Below are 6534 nucleotides of genomic sequence, written 5' to 3' on the forward strand. Positions count from 1 at the left end.
TGGTCTAGCAGAGCAGAAGTAGTCCTGCAGAGTTCTTAAGACACCCCATTCGGTACTATCACTATCAACCAATATCCAGGGAAGGACGCTGCGGAAGAATAGCGTAGATACCGCATTTCCCTTAGAGCGAGTCCGGAAACAACTGGTACCCCAGATACCACCGGATGGTGGCTGTTTGTCAACGGCTTTTTTTCTGGTAGAAGCAAACATGGCTAACGTCACTTAAATATACGCAAATTAATGACCTTAAAGTGACGTTCATGCGTTGTGAAGACCCCAACGCCAGTCCGTTCAGACGCAGGTTTTGCCCCAAGGAACTACCCCAGAGGACAGTATGTGTCTTGGAAGAAGCCTCCCGCAGTGACGGGAAACAACGTTCTCCTTCATGAAATAACATTTCAGCCCTTCATTTTGCTTTTAGAAGCTTTCACATACAACCGCGCAAGGCACCGTGGTCAAAAGCCTTGAAAAGTAGGCAAACTCCATCTCGGGACTACTACTAAGCTCGAGCTAACTACCCGCCTGGAAGCAGGCAAAAGAGAAGAAAGTTTGCTGTGTCCCAAATTCCCACCGCCTTTATCTCGGAAAGCTGCATGTCTGAGGAGCAGGCTCTCCTTCTCCCCTGGAAAAAGGAGAGGTGGCTGCTTTACAGCTGAAATATATAAGGAGCAGGAGAGGGGCCGACCTCAGCTCCTTAAGGGGAGGACCCCATTCACCCTAGTGTCATGTAGGGGTCTTGCTGCAGCCCTTTAATGTTCGCAGGTGATCAGCCAGGCTGGACCAGAGTCAAAAGCTAAGACGAGACATTACTAGAGCGAGAAATAAATTAGAATAGGTGAGAGAAAGCGTTGAGGAAGAGATAAATAACTGCGTGGCCACAGCAGGCTCTTCGAGCAGATTTTTTTTTCCACCGGAGGCTGGGTAGAGCCCAAACGCTGCAGGGGTGATGTGTCAGCCGTGCTGCGGAGTTTTACCCCTATCCCCACCGTCGTTTATTCACGTCCTTACATTTGAGCACGTTCAGCGGCAGTGCGGGGGGCAGGAGCACGGGCAGAGCTGATGGAAACGCTCACACCCTTAGCAGGCGGCTCTCGGCTGTCTCAGGGAGCAAACCCTGTCCACGGTAGGTAACACACACAGCAAAAAGGCTGACATGGGGCAATGCGGTGATTAAAGGCTGCTTCCTTCGCAAGGGGGAATTTCACATTTTCACACTGATTGAATTCTTTACTCTGCATTAAACGCACACGCTCAGCCTCGGCCCCACTTCTCTAATGGCCCTTGGCTGTGACATCGGGAGCATCACCGACACGTCGTTGCAGCACACGTTATGACAAACAGCGGAAGACACAGAACACAATCTTTTCAAGAACAATATCTAACCAATTATTATCCAACCTCCTAACAGGGTGACACAAAATTACCTTCCCTGCTCTTGGATGCAATGGATTATTTTGAAGTTACGTCTCTCCTTCGCCGCGGTTTATTGAAGTGAAGGTCTGTTTTCATGGTTAGTTTTCCCCCCCCTTGGATTATCTCATAATGAGAACTGTTTAATAGTCCGGCTGCCTTCCCACGGAGAGTGCCGCAGCTCCCCACCCGGGAGCAGACACTTTCCAATGCCTGCTCATCAGGCAAGTTGGGCTTTGTCAGAAACGGAGACGGGAAAAACTCTGGTTACTTTTTCTTCCAGCCTCCTTCATGATGCCTTCCGCTCCTCCTCCTCCGTTTCCCAATCTTCCAGCTCAGAGGCAGCCCCAACCCCCTTTTTATGGTACAGGTTTTAGTCAGCTGGGAGGTGAGTGGTAAATCTGGTGCCACGGTACGAAGCGCCGCACCAGGACTCCTCGAACATTGCCAACCATTTTCACTGGTGCCAAAAATATTTGCAAACAAAATGGTTTCTTCACCACCCAACATTGCCCCGGTTTTCTGGCATCGAGGCTGAAAATAATTGACAGCGTTGGAAAGGCCTTGTGTTTCACGTGTGTGTTGGACTTGCGGACGCGATGGAGGGAGACAGCTACGTGTCCTTACCCTGAAATAGGATTTATTTTTTTTCTGTGTCAGGAAATGTGATTCATCAGGCATGCCAGGGAGAGCATTGTTCAGGGAAGAAATGACTGTATTTCCCCCCAGGCCTCTCCATCGCTCGTGGAGATTCAAATCCTGGGAATGTGACTTAACAAAATCGAACCGTACGAGGCGCGCTAAAGGGGGCAGCGTGAGAGCAAGCCACCACGGACGGCCCTGTGCGGGTCAGTCTTCTCCTTCACAGTCTGTAAAAGCTCTTTTTTCTCCATGCTGATAAAACCCCCAGGTTTGAAAGCCCCACATCCCACAGCCGCGCTGGTGGGTCTCATCACGATACCTTGAAGGCGCCAGGCTCATCAAATAGAGATGCCGGCATCTTTAAACCTGATGTCACCGTTACCATTTTGTTTAATTTGCATATCCCCTTCCCTTGCAGAGACAGGGTGTGATGGAATGACGAGTCGTCTTGTTCGTGTTCCCAGAGTTTGGACCAGCCTAGACTCATCCAGGGCTGAATTTCATCCAGCTCCGAATGAGGAATTTCCTTCCTACTCGTTTTCTTAATGACTCCGTGCTAGTCCAGAAAAGTTTCTCCTGTGCCTCCCTGCCTGGGAATACCCTGAAAGATGCCTTTGCAACTCTTCCACAGAAAATTTCAACCTAAATTATTATTATTAATAATTATTATTATTTTCTGCTATCATTTTACCTGCTACACCTGGATTTTGAATTTGGTTCCTACCTGCACTAAACTCTCTTCCTACCTCCTGGCAGGATGGAGTTCTTCCAGAGCAGCGAAAAGCAGCAGGGATAAATCAGGGTGACTCTGAGCCCGCTCCAAAGAAGCACACGTGGGATCTCAGAGTGACGGATGAGCCTCCTCTCACCTCCGGAGGCTCTAACTGCACCTTGCTGCTTAACCATGAAACGCCATAAAACTAAAGCAGAGCAGGCAGGGAGTGGCACGTGAGTTAAGGGTGGGAGAAAAAGCTCCTGTACGCGCCTTATAAACCCTCCAGGTGAGGGATTCCGAAGTCGGTCCAGCCCCACGCTCGCAGCGATGGGGCAAGAACGTCCCCTCTGCAGGACCCTTAATCCACCAGAACACAGCCAGCTTGTGTAAGGGGCGAGGCAGGGAGCAAAAGCTACCAAGAGCCTGCGAAGGTGCCCATTTGGAGTCTGTAACGCACCTAGAAGCGTCCAGCACAGCCGCTGGCCGGTCAGTGCTCATCTCTGCGTAACGGGTTCAATTTTGCTCTTGAAAGTAGTGACGAATTCTGGGTTTTCCTCTCTTGGTGTGCAGGAAAAAGCGTGAGAGTAGAGCTACCGCCGCTCACTCCTGGTTATTGCAGCACGGTGCCTGTCTCTCTTGTGCCACCCCTTGTTTCCCCCGTTCCAGCATCTTGAGCACCAGCCCGGGGCCTGGGTTACCGTACCCCACCGTAGCGGGGGCCGGGAGCTCTGTGCCCTCCTGCCGGCTTGTCTGGCAGGAGAAAGGGGCAGGAAGCACCACCTCTGCTCGGGAGCAACCCTTTGGTTCTGACACCTGTGAATTTTAGAAATGTGTTGTCCTTCCAAGCGAGGACAAGCCCCAAGCTGGAATTGGTAGGATGGAGAGCGCAGATTTTTCTGCCTCTTCTCCCTCTCTGAAAATACCTGGAATCCACTTTGTGCTTGGGAACCTTCTTAACAAATCTTTACTGAAAGTGAAACGCCCAGGCAAGTGGAAATGTCACCCCAGGACATGGGAGGGATGGGAGAGGGACAGAGGGTTGAGCTTTCCCCGGGCAGCCATGGGACCAGGGTAACCCAGCTCTTCCCAAGATTTCCAGTGTGCTTCTCAGCCCCGCGAGGATTCGGAAATCTCAGTCTCAATGGGTGGTATTTTTTCCTCCACAGAGAGAAGAGAAGCGTAACCCAGCTGCCCGCAACCATTACAGATCAGGAATATTTAAGAGGCACAGGCATCCTATTTTCAACCTCTCCTAGCAGATTTTAATACGAATTAGCCCAGTGCAGACAGTGGAAAATAATCTTGGATCTCTCCCTCTCTGTTAACGCAGAGCTGTGGCATTCAGCAGGGAGGCAGCCGCAGGGACCAGGCAGTGCCGCCGTCCGGGGGCATTGCCGGAGCCGGCGCCCGGTGCTGCGGCGGTGCCAGCGCCTGTGAGACAGACGCTGGATGGCAGGGAGCACCCTCTGGACAGGGGCCGCGGGGCTTGGGCGCTGTGAAACCCCCAGGGTAGATAAAACCTGGGCTTAAAAGGAAAGGAAAAAAAAAAACCCCACCCGAGTGTGACGAAATATTTTGCTACTGAGAGGACTTAGGACACAACTTGCCCGTTATTTATTCAGACTTCAGGTGCTGTGGCACGCCGGCTGCTGGCAGCTGACTTCCCCTGCTACCAGCTCACAAAGCACAGACCGAGTACGGAAGGTTTTTGCTTTACTAGGCACAGCGTTATTAAAGATTTATCAACGGCAACGTGGCAGAAAGCTTCTCCTTGCGACCGCAGTGTATAGTGGCCCGTGCTTCAAAATAGAAAGGATTCACCCGAAATGCTCTTTTATGCCAAAACAGCTACACTGAATTAAACAGCGCGACGCTGCTGCTGCATACCTGCCTCATCTCCAGCCACCGGTTTCTTCTGCATTTGGCATTAATAACGTCCCTATGAAGTGGACGAGTTGAAGCTGTAATGAAAATTACCCCCTCCCCCAAATCCTACAGTTTTGTGGCTTAATCGAGCTGTTTTTCGCTCACATCAAAACCTTGATGACGTCCACGGAGAAAAGCTCTGTGCCGGTCCCTTCTCCTGGCACCAGGCACAAGACCTCTGCTGCAGTGGCAGAGGGTCTGGGCACCACATGCCTGCTCAGCACGGAGGCAAGTGCGTCCTCCCGGTAAGAAAAGCTGCTCCTCTCCCTCTTCCCCCGAAGAGCCACACGCCAGCGAGCAGGGAAGGGGGAAGAGGCTCTCGTTCCAGCTCATCGGGCAGAGACACTCCAAGGGAGGGCAAAGGATCAAGAGGATCTCTCTTGCTGATCCACAATTCTCTCAAAAACAGATCATCCTCCGGTGACGCTGGCAACCAAGCTCCTGTTTAACAGTGTTTCACCCGCTATGGGAAGGCGCCGAGGCGCTGGGGTTCCTCTTGGCCCCCGAAGCAAGCGTTGCAGCGGGGGATGCAATCCGGGCTGCGGGGCAGCGACTCCCCCTGAAGCTTCTCCTGCTACAGCAACACGTTGCTTTGGTAGGATCCTTGACGCTGCCCATCGCAGCACCTGGGCCAGCAGATCCCCCTTCAAAGTTTACCCAAAAGAACAGGCCAGTAACAAACGTGTCCGCATGTTTTTCTTACCTGAAGTCCCTTTTTGGGTGGTCAAAGTAACCCTTAAAATCAATCTTGTGTCAAAGTCACTTTATACCAAGAAGAGGTAGGCCTCCGAGCCCGTCTTGATGGGTAATGATCCATCGGACTACCAAAACGACACGAAGCCGGGGCTTTACCAAAAGACACCCAGTCTTTGCAGCGAGGTGTCCCGCTTAACTTCAGATCACTCAACAAGATAAGCAGAAAAACCGCAGACTTTTGAAAGCAGATGAAAACGCAACTACCCAAAACAAACCTTTACCCATCACAGAGCAGAGACCAGGAGGGAGCCAGTCGGAGGACAGCAGCCGCGGGCGGGCAACAACACGTTGCGGGGTGCTTCTGGAAGGAAGCGCAAAGCATTAACTACAAGAACAACAGCAGCATTTTTTTCTCAGTACAGATTTTATTTCAATTTAATTGCCAGCTTCACCCCATTAAAAAACCCCAAATCCCACGAATTTCTACAGAATTCAAGACGACGTACGTTAGGAGCAGTGATTACAAAGCACAGGACCTGTGAAGTACAGCCACCCGTTTGCACTTCGTAGGGTAACAGCAGCGCTCGTTACACAGCGACGGCATGGCATCTCTCTGGAATAACGCCTGCGCATACAGAACAGCAGTGAAAAGCATCCACAACTGCAAATTTTGCTCTGCTTAGGGGGTTGTCACACCGGCTAGCTCTTGTCCTTGAAGCTAGGTAGCCCCAACACTACCACCAAGACAATCAGAGGAGGTTCAGCTTTACTTTACATCAAAAAATGTTATCGATTTATTACAGTATGAGGGGGGAAAAAAAAATCACCAGTGGAAGAAACAAAAAGAGTAACTTTGCCTCGGCAGCTTGGAGAACTCCAGCCAGCAGCTCTGAAGTAGCCCAGCATGTCCCAGAATGAATCATCGCTTCATCCCGGCTCTGGCTTGCAGGCACATCGTCGTTCACTGAAGTGCTTTAAATAGCAGTCTGTCTTTAAATGGAATTGTGCAAATTCATTGTGTGATCTGTCACTTTGCTTCCCAGCGCTCTCTGCACGCAGACGGCCCCGTCACTCTCTGCCTTAACGATTTACGCGGCTCGGGGCAGCTGCCTGCACGCTCTGCTTAGGGGGTTGTCACACCGGCT

At 51.3% G+C, this 6534-nt stretch overlaps 1 long non-coding RNA gene across 1 annotated transcript in view; it reads left to right on the top strand.

Annotated features, from left to right (window-relative positions):
* The first annotated feature begins 6067 nt into the window (after positions 1 to 6067).
* The window catches only part of LOC103924114, a 681-nt gene continuing 214 nt past the window's right edge, over positions 6068 to 6534 (top strand). Inside the window, exon 1 of the long non-coding RNA XR_663970.1 lies at positions 6068 to 6164. This is a non-coding gene — a long non-coding RNA (uncharacterized LOC103924114). The remainder of the gene's footprint in view (positions 6165 to 6534) is intronic.

Source organism: Pygoscelis adeliae, unplaced genomic scaffold, assembly GCF_000699105.1.
Source record: "Pygoscelis adeliae isolate BGI_AS28 unplaced genomic scaffold, ASM69910v1 Scaffold349, whole genome shotgun sequence".
NCBI lineage: Eukaryota > Metazoa > Chordata > Aves > Sphenisciformes > Spheniscidae > Pygoscelis > Pygoscelis adeliae.